The sequence below is a fragment of the Eptesicus fuscus genome, chromosome 11 (assembly GCF_027574615.1).
Source record: "Eptesicus fuscus isolate TK198812 chromosome 11, DD_ASM_mEF_20220401, whole genome shotgun sequence".
Taxonomy (NCBI): Eukaryota; Metazoa; Chordata; class Mammalia; order Chiroptera; family Vespertilionidae; genus Eptesicus; species Eptesicus fuscus.
Genome location: NC_072483.1, coordinates 80203905 through 80221818, shown reverse-complemented (window position 1 = coordinate 80221818; position 17914 = coordinate 80203905). Strand labels below are relative to the sequence as shown.

Here is a 17914-nt window from a genome sequence, read left to right as displayed (position 1 = left end):
TCATCCTCTTTTTAAAAAAAACAAACAAAAACAAAAACTTTATATATTTCTTAACTAAACAGAAGTTTGAAAAGTTAGAAGGTTAAAGAGCTGTTTTTAAAAACCTTACAAAGTTGACATGTCAATATATCATCTGCTAAACCTACAGTGACAGTTATTCATATATCTCAAGTAAAAACACCAGCTCACTTTGTTTAATCGCTTCATTATTGAGCAAAAAAAAAAAAAAATGGTTTGAGATTAGGAGTTATCCTAACCATGGCCTTAATTGCCCAAACTCTTCACCTTTTAATGTGTGGACCTAACTTTTAACTTGGTCATGGGAAAAAATGTTCCAAAATAAACTTACTAAATGAAGAACCAAACTCAGAAAACACTTGGCGGGTGTTTATTCGAGTTACATACACTCACAAACAACCAGGAGAGGAGGCTCGGGGTTGATGAATTGCTGTGCAGCATGGGAAATTTATTTTCTAGGACCGTCTCTGGCTTTCAGATGCCTAAATTACATGCATGTCTTAAATACAGATGACAATGCCGGCCAGGTAGCTCCCAACACTCTCTCCTCTCCTCTCCGCTGTCATTACTTGGTTTCTTTCTTCTGTCTCTTCTTTCCCCCTCCCCTCCCCAACTATAACCCTTGTAGGCTATTGCAGGAATCTCTGTAGGGGCAGTAGAGGAGGAAACAAAAGAAGATGTGAGGGAGAAAAGAGTAAACCTTCATCATCCATTTCTTCTTCCTTACAACTTCCTACATCACCTGCGGGGATGAGAGAGCCTCCTATCACAGCACACGAGGTCCCCCAGGACCTGGCTCCTGAGTATCTTTCCTAATGTCTCCGTCTAACAAGTTGACTATTCCTAGGAAGAGCCTCCCCAGCTCAGCTTGAGCGTCAGCCCAGCGTGTGTTAGGCTCCTCCCTGAGCTCCTAGGGTGTGCATCTCTCCCCTGTATTTAACATCTCCCTCTCTGCACAGCGAGCAACTTGAGAGCAGAAAACGTCTTTCATTTGTATTTTCAGGCCCTAGCAGCCTTGCTTAGTGAATGGCTCAGGGAAGGGGGAAAAAAGGTGTTGCTGGAAAAATACCCGTTGTAGCACAAATGAATGAGAATGAATGGCCCTTGGACCTCTGCAAACGCCTCATCTGTTCTAGCCCCACTCCCCCATCGAAAGTTATTCTTTAGTGGAAGAAGGAAGATGACGTTAATTGAGTTACTGAGATCCAGAGTTATCAACTATGCTTACCTTTGTCTCCCGGTGGATAAAAAGCAGTGGCAGGTGTCACTGGAGAGGCCCAGACTTTCAGACTTTTATTAAAGGGGTGGGGTTTCCTAAAAGAACACATGTGAAGATATGGCTATAGATAATAACAGCCAACACTTAGTCAGCCTTTATTCTGTCTAGGTACTATTACAACTATGCTATAACTATTGTAACTTTTTATTCTTGACTCAACTCCAAGAGGTCTTCATGGTCTCCCTGAATTAGAACAAAGAACACTTTCTCTAACTCATTAATATGCACTCAACAGACTATTGCCATGCATTAGAAAATACGTGTGTACATGTAGAATATAAAAAAACAGACTCGCCCTGGCCAGTGTGGCTAAATGGTTAGAGTGTCGGCCCACAAACGCAAGGGTCTCGGGTTCGATTACGGTCAAAGGCATATACCTGGGTTGCAGGTTCCCTGCCCCAGTTAGGGAGCATTCCGCAGGCAACCAATTGATGTGGCTCTCTCACACCAATGTTTCTCTCTCTCTCTCTCTTCTCTCCCCCTCCTTCATACCCCCTCCCTTCCACTCTCTAAAATCAATAGAAAACAATATCTTCCAGTGAGGATTAACAACAACAACAACAAAAACCAAAAAACTCATAGAAACAGAGACCACATTGGTAGCTACCAGAGGCAGAGGCAGAAGGTGAGGGGGTTGGCTGGAGGTGGTCAAAAAGTATAACTTTCCAGTTATACGACGAATAAGTTCTGGGGATATAAGGTACAGTCTCGTAACTATAGTTAACAATACTGTATTGTTGTGTGTTTGAAAGTTGCTAAGAGAATAATTATTAAAAGTTTTCATCACAAGAAAAAGATTGGAACTCTGTGAGATGATGGTCATTAGCTAAACTGATCATTGCAATCATTTTATTGCAATATATATATATATATATATATATATATATATGTATCAAGTTATTATATGGTCTGCCTGAAACTTACACAATGTTATATGTCAATAATATCTCAATAAAACTGGAAAAAATAGAGCTGCTTCCAAAAGAAAAAAAAAAGTATGAGGACTAGGAAGGAGCATAGAGAAATGTGTAGTGCAAATAGTGAGATAAAAAGCATATGCCCTCATCATCCACAGCCATATAAACATGTCAGTGTAATAAAGCCTGAAAAGGAATGTCCAAAAAGGAGCGCATTTGGGTTGGAATGATGAGTAGTGTCTTTTTATCAATTCAATTCCTGGTCAGGGCACATGCAGGGTTGCAGTTTCGATCCCTGGTAGGAGGCGCGCAGGAGGCAGCCGATCCATGATTCTCTCTCATCATTGAGGTTTTATCTCTCTCCCTCTCCCTTTCTCTCTGAAGTCAATAAAAATACATTTTTTTAAAAATTTGTAATATAACTTAAAATGTGCTTTTAAGTCATTGAACCTGTTTCTTTTCTTTTTCTTTCTTGCTTTCTTTCTTTTTTTTTTTTTTTTAAGGCACATTTATTCAGCGTCATGATCAGACTATTACATTTAGAATCCACAGCATGGGTGCCAAAAAAAATCTACATGAAAACCCTTTGTTAGAATGCTTTACACTTTCCACAGAACAGAAACCAAAATAACCTGTTATACAATTAGTCACAAACACAGCCCCTGGAGGCTTTCGCTCATTCACATGAGTATTGTCTGAAACACGTCTTTGCAGCAGCGCGGCCCTGCCACCACTGAGCTTGGCTGGGGCCACACATCTGTCGTAACCTGTAGCTGCCCTGTCACTTCTGTGGCTCTCCTCTCCTGCTGAACAGTTTCCTGGCGGTAATTAAAACCTGCTGCCACTGCCACAGCTGCTGCTGCTGCTGGAACCGCCACACCCACCTTGGTTTCGTGGTTTGGCAAAGTATTGGCCTCCACCACCACGGGGGCCAGCGCTTCTGCCTCCAAAGTGCCCTCCTTTCGTGGGCCCCAAACTTGAAGATCGTGTGTTGCGATTGCCAAATTCATTGCAGCCTCTGCCACCTCCAAAATCGCTTCCCTGATGACCAAATCCATTACAGCCATCCCCACTGCCACCAAAGCCCCCTCAACCACTGAAGTGTCCTCCACGACCGAAGCTGTCATTTCCACCACGACCACCTCCGTGACCACACCCTCAGAAACATTTGATGTAGTCAGACTAAATTCTGCTCCCGTGATGGAGGAGAGATGCAGTCTCGTTTGGGGCCTGGTCTTCATTCACAAATGGAAAAGGCTCTGTTTTTGTGTTTCTCAAAATGACCTTACCGGTGGATGGTTCTCTAAGTGTGGTCTGGGGAACCCTGGAGGATCCCTGAGACTCCTGCAGGCGGTCACTGAGGCCCCGACTGTTTCACAATAGCACCCAGACACCATTTGCCTGTTTAACTCTCCTTCTCTCACAAGTGTGCAGTGGCGCTTTTCGGAGGCTACTCAGCATAATGCTGCCACAGACCGCGTGGCCGTCCAGCCATCTTCAGTTAAGCACACATTAAGGCGATCTACGGCAAACGTCAACCATGCCACTCTTCCAAACACTTTTGGAAAAACATGATTATTTTCCCTTTTATGGTGCAACCACTTTATTAGACATGACCAAACTTCTCTTTAAAATAAAAAATGTCCAGCCTGGCTGGCGTGGCTCAGCGATTGAGCATCATCCCAGGAACCAAGGGGTCACTGGTTAAATTCCCCTTCAGGTTATATACTAGTACTTGGGTCGAGCCCCAGTAGGGGGCGTGCAGGAGGCAGCCTATTGATGTTTCTATCTCTCTATCCCTCCTCCTTTCTCTCTCTCTCTCTCTCTCTCTCTCTCTCTCTCTCTCTCTCAAAATCAATAAAAATATTTTTAAAATAGTGAAAAATTTCCATACCTACCACCCAGCTCTTCCACTCCTCAGGAGAATTATAATGTTTACATAATAGAATACTACAATTAGAAAATGTGTCAACATATAATGGGTTTTTATTGTTCTGCTATGAATTAATAGATATTTTTAAATACTGAGTTTTAATTTATAATGTGGTAAATATCACCAGGTAAACATAAAAAGTTCTTTGGGGTACTCAATAATATGAGTGTAAAGGAGCCCTCCTGACACCAAAAAATGTGGAAGTCTCTGGCGTAGGGCATACCTTTTTGTGGTCACTTCTCAAATGAATGACAGCTGACTTTTCAGGGTGCTTCCTGCCCTGGGCATTATGCTCAGTGCCTGAGAGCCACTCTCCCTTTGGCTGGAAATAACGGGGCCTGGAATTAGCAAAGGACAAGAATACTCCTGTAAAGCAGGTACTGCTGTGATTGGCCCCACCAGAGGGGAGTGAGCCGGGCTGGGGGGGGGGGGGTGGGGGCAGGGGGAGGGGGATTGGTGGTGCTAAGGTCAAGCACTGGGACTGAAGTCTGGCCTTGCTGCCTCCAGAGGTCCTCCTGCCCTTCAAGGTCCAGGCATTGTCCTCCCTCCAGATTTCTTCTCTTAGTCATTCTCTGAGTCAGTCACCTTGAAACCATCTATTCATCTTTGAATCACCCTCCCCTTTTTCCTTGAAATGATGTGAATTCTCTTCCCAAGGCTGCAGACTGGCGGGGAGAGGGAGGGAGGTCTCTGAGGCTGGCTTCCTGGCACTGGGACTGCAGTGAATGTGACCAGGCCCAGGGCTTCCGGCAGCAGGGCTGGGAGGCAATGAAGATGCACAGGACGGAGGCCTGGAAACCGACCCTCCAAAGGGCAGCGCTAAGAGGAAGAATACCTGCTAGACAGGTTCTAGAAGGAAAGACTGCCAGGCCCAGGAACGGGGTTCTTTGCCTCAGGCCTATAGGTGGGGAGGAAGTGTTAAAACCAAACATCGGCCTATTAATCACATCCATCGCTTAATCTCTAGTCCTGTTCACTGACTTTCTTCATTCAATGGTTTAATAAGTGGGTTGTGACGAGGTAATAACAACAGCCAACATTTACTGGTGTGAAAGGACTCAGATGCCTAGAGATGGGGCTGGAGAGGACAAGGGCAGGAAGGTCCTTTAACCTGAGTTTGGATTTTACGTGGAAGATTTAATCAAGAGAGTGACATGCTCCAACTTGTTCTTTACAAAGATCCTCTGGCCGCAGAGAGGAGAATGGATTGCAAGGGAACAACATAGGAGGCAGAAAATAACGGGGCCTGGAATTAGCAAAGGACAAGAAGGGATGGATAAAATCCAGTGATGGGAAGGCAGGAAGCGAAGATTAAAATGGTTTCTGGTATGTGCAGAACTACTGCCATAGCTTCCTAACTACATTTCTCATCATCGAGGCTTTTTTCCTTCTCATCAACCCTGAGCAACACCACCAGACTAACCTTCCTTTATTTTTTTTTAATATACTTTTATTGATTTCATAGAGGAAGGGAGAGAGGGAGATAGAAACATCAATGATGAGAGAGAGAGAGAGAGTCATTAATTAGCTGCCTCCTGCATGCCCTGGGGATCGAGCCCACAACCCACGCATGTGCCCCCGACCAGATTCGAACCCGGGACCCTTCAGTCTGCAGGCCAATGCTCTATCCAAGCCAGCTAGGGTCAGACTAACCTTCCTTCAATACCACTCAGCACGTTGAGGAGTACTAGATAGATGGCTGATTAAGTGTTTTGGCTTGAGCTGAACTGCCTGGGTTCAAATCCTACCTCAGCGACTTTACTGTGCCCAGTTTCTTTATCTAAAAAACGAGATACTGCCCTGACCAGTTTGGCTCAGTGGATAGAGCATCTGGCCGTGGACTAAAAGGTCCCGGGTTCAATTCCGGTCGAGGGCATGTACCTTGGTTGCAGGCTCGATCCCCAGTAGGGGGCATGCAGGAGGCAGCTGACTGATGTTTCTCATCGATGTTTCTAACTATCCCTCTCCCTTCCTCTCTGTAAAAAATCAAGAAAAGATCTTTTAAAAAAATAATAATAAAATAAATAAAAAACGAGATACTGAAAATAGTTACAGGGGATTGGACCTGCAACTCAGGATGTGAGTCCAAGTATGTAAGAGCACTCATATCATTACCTCTGTGTGGTGATCCTTCTAACAAAAAATTACTATTATGGCATTCCTCCATTCTGAAACCTTCAATGGAAAGAAACCCTGCTATTTCCATTTGATAGAATTCCAAGACCTGCCTCTCCACATCCCTCATAATCCGGGCCTACCGCACTACTCGACCTCATTTCATTCTATTCCCCCACGTATGTCCCATAAATATACCAGATCCAGTACCTTGGTGTCTTGGTCATGCTGTTTCCCTCCTTGCAAATGCCTTTCTTTCCCCCATCTATCCTCCCCAGTCCTCCTGTCCCTTAAATGCTCATCACTACGTGTAGAAAAATGACTCCTAACGCAGTGACTGGTGACCATACCCTGTATAATCATTTTCCCCCAAGCAGGACATCATGTCATTCCTACGAGGAGGCTATCAGTCCAAATAACTCACAAAGCCGCTCATGCTCGTCCCTGTCACGGCTATCTAAATGCTAAGCACTCACTAAGAAGGCCTAGAGCATAAACTTGTCTTTTCCACGCTTCATGGAGCACTGTGGATGCCCCAGAAGCCCATAAATAAAAAATAGCTTTGGTACGAGTTACGTCTCATCAGGACAATCAGCCATGAAATATTTAAAGGCTCTCTTGGGTTATTAAAGCAAACCAATGTTGTGTATTAAAAATAGGACCGCCCGGCTGATGTGGCTCAGTGGTTGAGCATCAACCTATGAACCAGGAGGTTCATAGGTTGGATTCCCAGTCAGGGCACATGCCAGGATTTTGGGCTCGATCTCTAGTGTGGGGCGTGCAGGAGGCAGCCGATCAATGTCTCTCTCTCATCATTGATATTGCTATCTCTCTCTCCCTCTCCCTTCCTCTCTGAAATAAAAAAATATATATTTTAAATAAAGAGATAGGACCAAAAAATATACAAACCAATTGACCAAACTATATTTTAGGGGAAGCAAAGTCTCACCTTAAGCGGGACTTCATAAAGCACGTGTGTCTTTCTGTGCTTTATGTCCCTTTGTTTGTACAGCTTTCCTTAAACCATAAAGCTTTATAATAATTAACACTTATACTGGACTACTTAAAATTCTCTTCCATGTTCAAAAATTCTCTTCCATGGTGTAGCCCTGGCCAGTGTGGTTTTGTGGTTAGGGCGTAGGCCCTTGCACCAAAGGGTCACAGGTTCAATTCTGGTCAAGGGCGTGTACCTGGGTTGCAGGTTCAATCCCCAGCCCTAGACAGGGAGCATGAGGGAGGCAACCAATCGATGTATCTCTCGGACACTGGTGTTTTTCTCTCTCTTTCTCTCCTCCCTCCCTCCTTTCCACTCTCTCTCTAAAAAAAAAAAAAAAAAAAAAAAAAAATCAATGGACTTTCAATAATAAAGATTTAAAAGTAAATAATCAATGGAAAATATATCCTTGGGTGAGGATTAAAAAAGAAATGATAGTGTAATGATAAAATCCAAATTTGTCTACAATGAGGCTTCCCACACCTGTAACTTACTAGAAATCCCCCTTGGTTGGGAAAATGTGTTCCAGAACTTGAGATTCAGAAACCAAAAGAATTTCTATTTTTAATAAAAAATGGGCCAGTGTCCTAGTTGCTAGATGGGATGCTGTCTGACTCACAAATCGATAAAGCCAGTTAGATCTCCAAATAAATAGCAAATGGACGGTCGGATGAGTGAACGAATGAATGGATGGATAAATAAATAAATAAATAAATAGATAAATAAATAAATAAATGTAGCTTTGCATGTTAAACCAATACATGAGAGGCGTTTAATTTGCTTTTGGCTAGTAATAAAAGATTTTCTCTAAATTAAATTGTAATACCTCTGCAGAGTGCACTGGGCTCAGGAGGGAGTGCTGAGAGACAGAGGAGAGCTGCTCTCCACGCTCTCAGGGAGGCTACGAGGGGGAGAGTGCATCAGAGTGGCACCAAGCACCAGACCCTGTTAACCTCTTACTCATTTACTTCTTCAACCAACACTCACTGAGCCCCTGCTCTGTACTGGACTGGGTGGCTCTGCCCCATCCACAGCTTACAAACTAGGAACCCAGCTTCTGGGGCTGGGAAGGAAGTGGAAGGACAGAGGGAGGGGCGCGGACCCAGAATACTAGATAACATACTTCCCCTACTCTGCCATGGCAGCCCGGTCTATATGGTTTGGTTTCCAACTTGGTTTCCCAGGTTATTCTTAACTTCCTAATATTTTCTCCCTCAGAATATTTCTTCTGGAACTGAAATATTTCCCTGAATTCTAGCATGCTTAGGTGAGTCCAATCATCAATGCCAAGAACTGGCTCTTACTTCCTGAGCCCATAGCTGCTGGATAATGTCCACTTAGGAATGGACTCGTCATGAAAAGTGCCTGATCATGAAGCGTCACCGTGGGTACTTGCCAAAATTCCAGATTCCTAGGCCCTGACCCCAGGCTGTTTGAGTGAGAAACTCTGGGGGAAGAGGAAACTGAGGCTCAGAAAGCCTCATGTGTGTGTGAGCCAGGTGCAGAACCCAGACCTACTCAATCCCACCTTCTTTTGTGTTATAATTAGACAAATGAGAGGGTATGAGGTCCTATTTGCTTCCGCCCCACCCCCTATCTTCAATCACAGCCTCCTGTTCCATGTCTCAGTTTCTTCAAGAAAGCAATCCTGGGTCACAGACTCAAATACCCGTGACAGACAGAAGGGCACAGTAAGTGGCTGACTCATTGACAGGGGCGGGGGTGGGGGGGTTTGGGGGGGTGTGCGTGCGCAGTCCCACTGTCCAAGCTGCTCAGCTGCTGCTGCTCCTCAGCTCCCACCAGCTCTTTCCCAGTGAGAAAGTGGGCCCAGATTCCCTGAAAGATCTAGATTTCCAGGTGAAACCTCAAAATGCCGCTCCCATGATTATGCTACACCACACTGCAACTTAGAGACGCGCGAGAGAAAACCCGTGGCTGGCCCTGAGCAAGCACGTTGCTGTGATGTGAACCGCCTACAGAGAGGGCCTGTGGCCGGGACTGAACATGCCCCCGGGAGCCTTCAGTCCTGTAACCACAAGGAACCAAGTCCTGCCAACACCATGTGAGCTGGAACAAGAGCCAAGTTCCACAAAGGAATGCAGCCCAGCAGCATTTTTTTTTCATCTTTATTATTCAGATTATTACAGATCCCCCCCCCCCCCATAGCTCCCCTCCACCTGGTTCCCACCCCACCCCAGGCCCTCACCATCCCACGGTCCCTGTCCATAGGTACTGCATACGTGCATATAAGATCTTTGTCTAATCTCTTCCCACATCCTCCCCACATCCCCTTTACCCTTCCCCCTCCGAGAATTGTCAGTCCGCTCCACTTCCATGCCCCAGATTCTATTACATTCACCAGTTTATTTTGTTAGTCAGATTTTTTATTCATTTGATTTTTAGATTCACATGTTGATAGATATTTATTTGTTGTCACTTTGTTGTTCATAATTTTTTATCTTTACCTTTTTCTTCTTCCTCCTCCTCTTAAAGAATACCTTTAGGCATTTCATATAATACTGGTTTGGTTGTGATGAACTCCTTTAGCTTTTTCTTCTCTGTGAAGCTCTTTATCTGACCTTCAATTCTAAATTATATCTTTGCTGGGTAGAGTAATTTTGGTTGTAGGTTCTTGATATTCATCACTTTGAATATTTCTTGCTACTCCCGTCTGGCCTGCATAGTTTCTGTTAAGAAATCAGCTGACAGTCGTATGGGCGCTCCCTTGTAGGTAACTAACTGCTTTTCTCTTGCTGCTTTTAAGATTCTCTCTTTGTCTTTTGCCCTTGGCATTTTAATTATGATGTGTCTCGGTGTGGTCCTCTTTGGATTCCTCTTGTGTTCTCTGTGCTTCCTAGACTTGTAAGTCTGTTTCTTTCACCAGGTAGGGGACGTTTTCTATCATTATTTCTTCAAATAGGTCTTCAATATCTTGCTCTCTCTCTTCTTCTGGCACCCCCATAATTCGGATGTTGGTGCACTTGAAGTTGTCCCAGAGGCTCCTTACACTATCTTCATATTTTTGGATTCTTTTTTCTTTTTTGCTCTTCAGGTTGGGTATTTGTTACTTCCTCATATTTCAACTCTTTGACTTGATTCTTGGGATCCTTTAGTCTACTGTTGAATCTCTGTATATTATTCTTTATTTCAGTCAATGTATGCTTAATTTCTGACTGGTCCTTTTCCTTTTTTTTTTTTTTTTGGCATTCTCACTAAGATCCTTAAAGGTCTCACTAAGTTCCTCAGTGGTTTCTAGAAGAAACCATCAACAAAACAACAAGAAAGCCTACTGCATGGGAGAACATATTTGCCAAAGTTATCTCTGATAAGGGTTTAATCTCCGACATCCATAGGGAACTCATACAACTTAACAAAAGGAAGATAAACAATTCAATCAAAAAATGGGCAAAGGACCTAAATAGACACTTTTCAAAAGAAGACATACAGAAGGCCAAAAGACATATGAAAATATGCTCAAAGTCACTAATCATCCGAGAGATGCAAATCAAAACACCAATGAGGTATCATCTCACACCTGTCAGAATGGCTATCATCAACAAATCAATAAACAACAAGTGCTGGCGAGGATGTGGAGAAAAAGGAACCCTCTTGCTCTGCTGGTGGGAATGCAGACTGGTGCAGCCACTGTGGAGAACGGTATGGAGTTTCCTCAAAAAATTAAAAAATGGCCCGTCTCACATTCAGTTCTCATAAGTATATATCTAGTGACATATGATCTTGCTCATCTAGGGGAAATGATGAACAACATAGACTGAGGAACAAGAACAGAACCAGAAGCAAGGAGACATCGATCGGACTATCGGGCCTCAGAGGGAGGATAGGGGAGGGTGGGGGGAGGGGGAGAGTTCAACCAAAGGACTTGTGTGCATGCATATGAGCCTATCCAACGCTTAAGTTCAACAGGGGGTTGGGACATGCGTGGGGAGGGGGGAGAGGGGAATGGGGGAATGAGGACAAATATGTGACACCTTAATCAATAAAGAAATTTAAAAAAAAAAATTAAAAAATGGAACTTCCATTTGACCCAGTAACCTCACTTCTAGGAATATATCCCAAGAAAACAGAAACACCAATCAGAAAGGATATATGCACTCCTATGTTCATAGCAGCACAATTTACCATAGCTAAGATTTGGAAACAGCCCAAGTGCCCATCAGCAGGTGAGTGGATTAGAAAACTGTGGTACATCTACACAATGGAATACTACACTGCTATAAAAAAGAAGGAATTCTTTTTTTTTTTTTTTTTAAATATATTTTTTTATTTTATTGATTTTCTTACAGAGAGGAAGAGAGAGGGATAGAGAGCCAGAAATATCGATGAGAGAGAAACATCGATCAGCTGCCTCCTGCACAACCCCCACCGGGGATGTGCCCGCAACCAAGGCACATGCCCTTGACCGGAATCGAACCCGGGACCCTTGAGTCCGCAAGCCGACGCTCTATCCACTGAGCCAAACCGGTTTCGGCAAAGAAGGAATTCTTACCGTTTGCAATAGCTTGGATGGGACTGGAGATTGTTATGCTAAGCAAAATAAGCCTGTCAGAGAAAGATAGATATCACATGATCTCACTCATTTGTGGAATATAATGAACAACATAAACTGATGAACAAAAACAGATCCAGAGACATAGAAGCATCAAACAGACTGTCCAACCTATGGGGAGTGGGGGTAGGGGGGCGGCCAGGGAGAAGTCAGTGGGGGGAAAAGGAGATTTATGTAATACTTTAAACAATAAAGAATTTAAATTAAAAAAAAAAAAACTGTTCTGAGGACCATGCCAGTAGGTGTGTATGTTTAAGATAGTAATAGAAAATAGAATATACTGGTCTCTGCCCCCCAGTTACTGGCACAGAGCTCCTGAAACCCTGGTAATCTCCTGGGTGGCAGAATGTCTTTTGTTCTAATGAGGCAACTCTGCGTGGGCTCCTGGCTGGGGCTGGTCACCGAAAGATCAAGCATGATTAGAAGATTGGAGCTTTCATCTGTTCCCCCATCCTCTTGAGAAGGGAGAAGGACTGGAAATGGAGTTGATAATTGATCACACCCATGTGGTGAAGACTCCCTAAAACCCCAATAGCACGGGTTGCATCACACTCACCTCAACACCTGCGCTTGGGACCCTCCCAGACCTCGCCTGACGCGTCTCTCCATCTGGCTTGTCATCTGTATCCTGTTTCATGTCCTTTAAGAAAATGGTAAACGTGCTTCCTTGAGTTCTGTGAGCAAATTAATAGAACCCGAGGAAGGGGTGGCGGGAACCTCTACTTTATAGCCCAGTTGGGCAGACATTGTGGGTAACCTGGGGACCCACTACTTGTGAAGTGGGGGTAGTCTCCTGGGATTGAGCCCTTCACCTGTGGGATCCGACACTATCTTCAGGTAGAGAGTGTCAGAACTGGGTTGAATTATAGGACTTTTTTTCCTTGGTGTGGGGGGGAGAATACCTTCACATCCGGTGACCAGAGTATCAGAGGTGCTGTGCAAGCGATAGTCTTGTGAGAGTAAAGGAAAGGAAAGACATGGGGTGGTGGGGGGAGAGACAGTTTTTCTACTCAATGTGAAAGTAACCTGTAAGCAAAAAAAAAATACATATTCACAAAAATAGATTGAAGTGATGGAGCAACCACAGATAACGTGGGCCAGAGATCCGGCACTCACGTCCTGCCTTGATCTCTGCAGCTTTGGCGCTGACCTTGCCCGCGTCGGCTGTCAGGCTCCCGTTTCCTGACACCTTTCAGTGTCTGCCAGAGGCTGGCATTCACCCTCCCAGCTTCCACGCAGCTGCCAAAAGCCAAGGGCTGAGACGGCGCCCCTCTCCCATCCCAGCACGTGACTAACCGGGAGGAGGAGGCCTCCGGGAAGGTCGCACAGATGCATGGGGAGTCCCCGGACATCAGACCAAAAACAGCTCCATCCAGCTCCCCTGGCTTTTCCCCTGGGAGACCGAAAGCCTGAGTCCTCCCAGCCCAGCAGTCAAGCCCCGGAGAGCTCTAGAACTCCCAGCAGGGCCCCGCCATGTCCAACTCCACTATTTCACATGGAGGAGGGAGCAACCACTTTCCTCTGCCATCTGGATGGTATAGAGTGAAACTACGTTAGGCAAGAAGTTTTACTGGATTTAAATGGACAAGAAAAAAAAGAAAGAGGATGACTTATCTTCCTTAGAGTCAAAAAAACATAAACACATAAGAAATAATGGTTTTTTAAATCTTTTTTTTTTTTTGTCTAAAGTTTTACATAAGTCTCCTTTTTTCCCAATTGACACTCCCCTCCTCAGCCATTCTCACCCCGGCAAGCCCCCACCGCCCCAGTGTCTGTGTCCATTGGTTATGCTCATATGCATGCATACAAGTCCTTTGGTTGCTTTCTAATCACCCTCTCCCCTACCATTTGTCTCTAGATCGATCTATTGTTGTTCATCAAATTATGTTGATCATTATATCCCACATCTGAGTGAGATCATGTGATATTTATCTTTCTCCGACTGGCTTATTTCGCTTATCATAATGCTCTACAGTTCCATCCATGTTGTTGCAAATGTTAAAAGTTCCTTCTTTTTTTAGCAGCATAGTATTCCATTGTGTAAATGTACCACAGTTTTATAATCCACTCATCTGCTGATGGGCACTTAGGCTGTTTCCAAATCTTAGCTATTGTAAATTGTGCTGCTATGAACATAGGGGTGCATATATCCTTTCTGAATGGAAAAACAAATAAAGAAAAAGAATACTTTAGCCCTGAAAAAAAAGAAATAATGGCTTTTTATCTTATTTTTAATATATATATTGTTTTATTTCATAGAGGAAAGGAAAGGGAGAGATAGAAACATCAATGGTTGGTGACTGAGCCCGCAACCAGGGCATGTGTCCTGATTAGGGAATCGAACCAAGACCTCCTGGTTCATAAGTCGATGCTCAACCACTGAGCCATACCAGTTGGGCATGGCTTCTCATTTTAAAGCCAGGGGTTGAAGTCAAGAATCGCATGACTGCAAGAGTGAAAACACCCTTACTCTTCAACTAAACTATTAAATTATAGAATTTAATAATAGTAAAACAGTCATAACAATGCTCAGGCACCAGGCCTTTCAGAAGCCTTCGCCGCGCCGGAGGCTTCTGAAAGGCCTGGTGCACCAGCGGACAGGCACCCAGCTCCCCCGTGATCGAAAGCGAAAGCGTTTAGGGGACCCTACATGTGCATGATTCAATCATGCACTGGGCCTCTAGTTAATTTATAATAGCATTACATTGTAATCAACTAGTCAATTTATAATTGTATTACATTGTAATCAACTAACATTGTAATCAACCACCTATATGATATTTTAAAATGTTTAGCCTGGCCGGCATGGCTCAGTGGTTGAGCATCGACCTATGAACCGTGAGGTCATGGTTTAATTCTCAGTCAGGGCACATGCCTGGGTTGCAGGCTCAATCCCCAGCGTGGGGCATGCAGAAGGCAGCCAATCAGTGATTTTCTCTCATCATTGATGTTTCTATCTCTCTCTCTCTCTCTTTCTCTCTGAAATCAATAAAAAATATATTTTTTTAAATGTTTAACTTGTTGAAATTTCTTTGGCCTGTTTTTCCCCCCTCTATATTTATCTTACTCTCTAACACAAGGTGTAGAGTAACCTAAGGAGCTTTTACCAAAAAAACTCAGCCAAATGCTTCTTCAGACGACTGAGTCAGAGTCCCCAGGGGCAGGTCCAGGCATTGTATTTTTACCTGCCCCTTCACACCCCACAGCGAAGACTTTCACTTACATCACTGGTTGAAAACCTCGGCTCCTCAACTATTTTGTGGATTTGAAGTCTGAGGAATTGGGAGGCTAGGAAAAAATGGCAGGAGCAGCAGATGGGGCACAGTGGAGATGAAGAATTCTGCTTGGTCGTATTAAGTAAGTGCGCCTTTTTCATCTCTGTACCTCACTTATCTTTGTATGCGCAATGCCTGGCAGTGAGAAGCCACTAATAAATGTGGATGAGTAGATGAAATCAGTAGTTACCTATGCAACTATGAGCATCACATGTTGCTGGCTAAAGGTCTGTGTAATAGAAATAAAACCCTAGTTTATGTTCTGAAATATCAGTGGTTGTGAGGTGTGACATCATTAATACTACTTTTGTATCTTTTCCCCATGTACAATGTTGAGCATATAGTAAACACTTCATAAATACGTCTTAAATGTAATTTATGACCATGTGTATTGTTTCCTACCGCAACTAGAGCAAATTATCACAAATTTAGTGACTTGAAACAATGCAAATGTATCATCTCATAGTCCTGTAAGCCAGAAGTTCAAAGTGGGTCTCACTGGGCTAGTCGAGGTGCTGGCAGGGCTGCACCCCATTCTGGGGGCTCAGGGAGAGAACCTGTGGTCTGGTCTTTTCCAGCTTCAAGAGGCTACCACGGCTCCTTTCCATGGTCAGAGCCATCGACGGCAGGTCTTTCTCACAAGGCCATTTCTCCATGTCTAACTTGTCTCTGCCTTGCTCATTTAAGGACCCTTGTGATTACATGTGACTAACTGAATATTCCAAGATAATCTTACTTTAAAGCCGGCTGATGAATGACTTTAATTCCCCTTGCCAGGTAACATAACATAGTCACAGGTTGGCGGGAGGGTGGGGGTGGGGGTGGGGGGCGTATTCTGTCCACCACAGCATGGAAAGCAAACAGAAAGAAGAATAGAGGAAGAAATGACAATGAATGGACAAAATGAGGTGGTAATATTAATAACAGTAATAAGGTTAGAGAGTATAAGGGTTGGCACATTAGACTACAACATTTTGGAACAAAGCAAAAAAAAATTTCTCTATTCAAAGAGATCAGCTAAGTTCAAGTGCACACACACACACACACACACACACACACAGTAATATCCTGGTTAGCTGATGCCACAGCTGGGATAATACTGTTTACTAATCAGACAAACTAAACAAGAAATGACTGACAACTTTTGTAGCAAATATTCTCAAATTCCTTTCGTCCTGGAGAAGAATTATTTTCTTGCCCCTTCCAGTCTAGCGCGCCTCTAATATTTCTGGAAAATGCCTGGGAGGCTGGATAAACGTCTCAGCATTTGTCTGCCCTGCTTAGCCTGTCCCTGTAAAAGGACAGCTAGGGACTGTCCAAGCGCCCTGCAGAGATGCAGCAGGGCTGGCTGAGTCAGAGGGAAGGCTGAGCCACATCGCCCTCTGGTGCCGGGAAGCGGAGAAACCGTCCCCTGTGGCTACCCCACCCGGAAGGAATCCCTTGACTTTGGAAAACAGTTTATTTAGAGTGAGGTTCCCCGGGGCTTTTAGAATCTACTTTTCTCGTTATTTTAAACCTATATATTGGGAAATTCTCTAAAATATATTACACAAAAAGAATAACCATACCGAGTTAATACTGCATAAGAGGACATAATAGCATGAAATAAATTATTCATTTCCTTGCCTTGTAAAGAGTACTCTAAAGGCAATGTTAACAATTCTTTCTGGCTGTGAGTCTCAGTTCTTTTACTGTTCCACAGAGTAGACAGAATACCAATATTCCTTTTTTAAAGGGGGAGGGGGGTGTTTTTTTGTCACTGCTGCTGTTTTGGTCTCTTGCCTCCTCTGTTGCTGTCAGTGGTCACGTCTTGATTTTGAGTTGGCCAGTGTGGCTTCCTTTAAAAGCTTCCTTCCCTTTCTCGTTTGCTGTGGAAACAGTAACTAGGATACCAAGCTAGTAAGTTTAAGTAACAATGAGGTTTAAAAGGCCCCTATTAAGCTCTCTCTTACAAGGGTGTGAGATTTAAGACAAAACCCGAGTGACTTTGCGCACAGGACCTCCGGTTCCATCTGGAATTTGTGACAGTTTGACATCTATTTGGCTATTTAGAAGCTATTTTTACCTCGTTTCTATTTTTGCTCTGAATAGGTTAGTGTGAAATAGTTGTTTTGGCAAGACGGACTACTGCTGTATTTTTCCAATTTGCCGAAGATTTGAAAAGGGATAAAAGTTCCTCAGTCCTGGGATCAGGAAAAGAGGAAAAGGATGACCATCCAATGCTTAGGGCAATTTGATATGAAACCAGGGCTGCATGCGCATTAACAGACTATACAAAGGATGGCTTGTCTGCTAACGGAAAACCATACACTATGAGCTGTGTATACCATGCATACACTAACTGGAAAATATGTTCATGGTTGTGGGGGAAGTACACTTATGTTTTTTCAATGCTGGTCTCTTTACCCCCAGGGGACAGTTCTGAGATACACGTCACAAGATCCCTCGGGAGGTGCCAGCAGGACCTAGACATCACCACAGCACTGCCCCACTCCTGGTGTGTTTATATGAGCTCTCTCTCTCTCTCTCTCTCTCTCTCTCTCTCTCTCTCTCTCTCTCTCTCTCTCCTTCCTCCTCAGTCCTTTCTTCTGCTCCCTGTGATCACTTCCCCAAGTCGCTGCACACAAGCCTGGGTCTCAGGCTTTTGCCTTTGACAGACGCCACCTAAAGACACTGTCGAGTGAGAAAATGGTGTTTAAAGCTGCTGCACCCACCTTGCAACCATGGGGGGAAGACCAAGAGAATTGCAAACAATTTGCCCCCAAACCATGGCATCGTTGGGTTACAGAACCAACTGCCTCTATACATCTTGTCCC

At 44.0% G+C, this 17914-nt stretch overlaps 1 protein-coding gene across 3 annotated transcripts in view; it reads right to left on the bottom strand.

Annotated features, from left to right (window-relative positions):
- Nucleotides 1-424: 424 nt before the first annotated feature.
- The window catches only part of LOC114232845 (uncharacterized), a 41878-nt gene continuing 24388 nt past the window's right edge, over nt 425-17914 (bottom strand). For 2 of the 3 annotated variants that reach the window (XR_003618962.2, XR_008557530.1), the window contains 2 exons: nt 1247-1332; nt 425-662 (listed from right to left, as the gene is read on the bottom strand). The gene's annotated coding sequence lies outside the window, so the exon portion shown is untranslated. Of the gene's footprint in view, nt 663-1246; nt 1333-11763; nt 11817-12379; nt 12464-12725; nt 12850-17914 lie in introns of all 3 variants that reach the window. The other variant, XR_008557529.1, reaches the window with a different exon arrangement.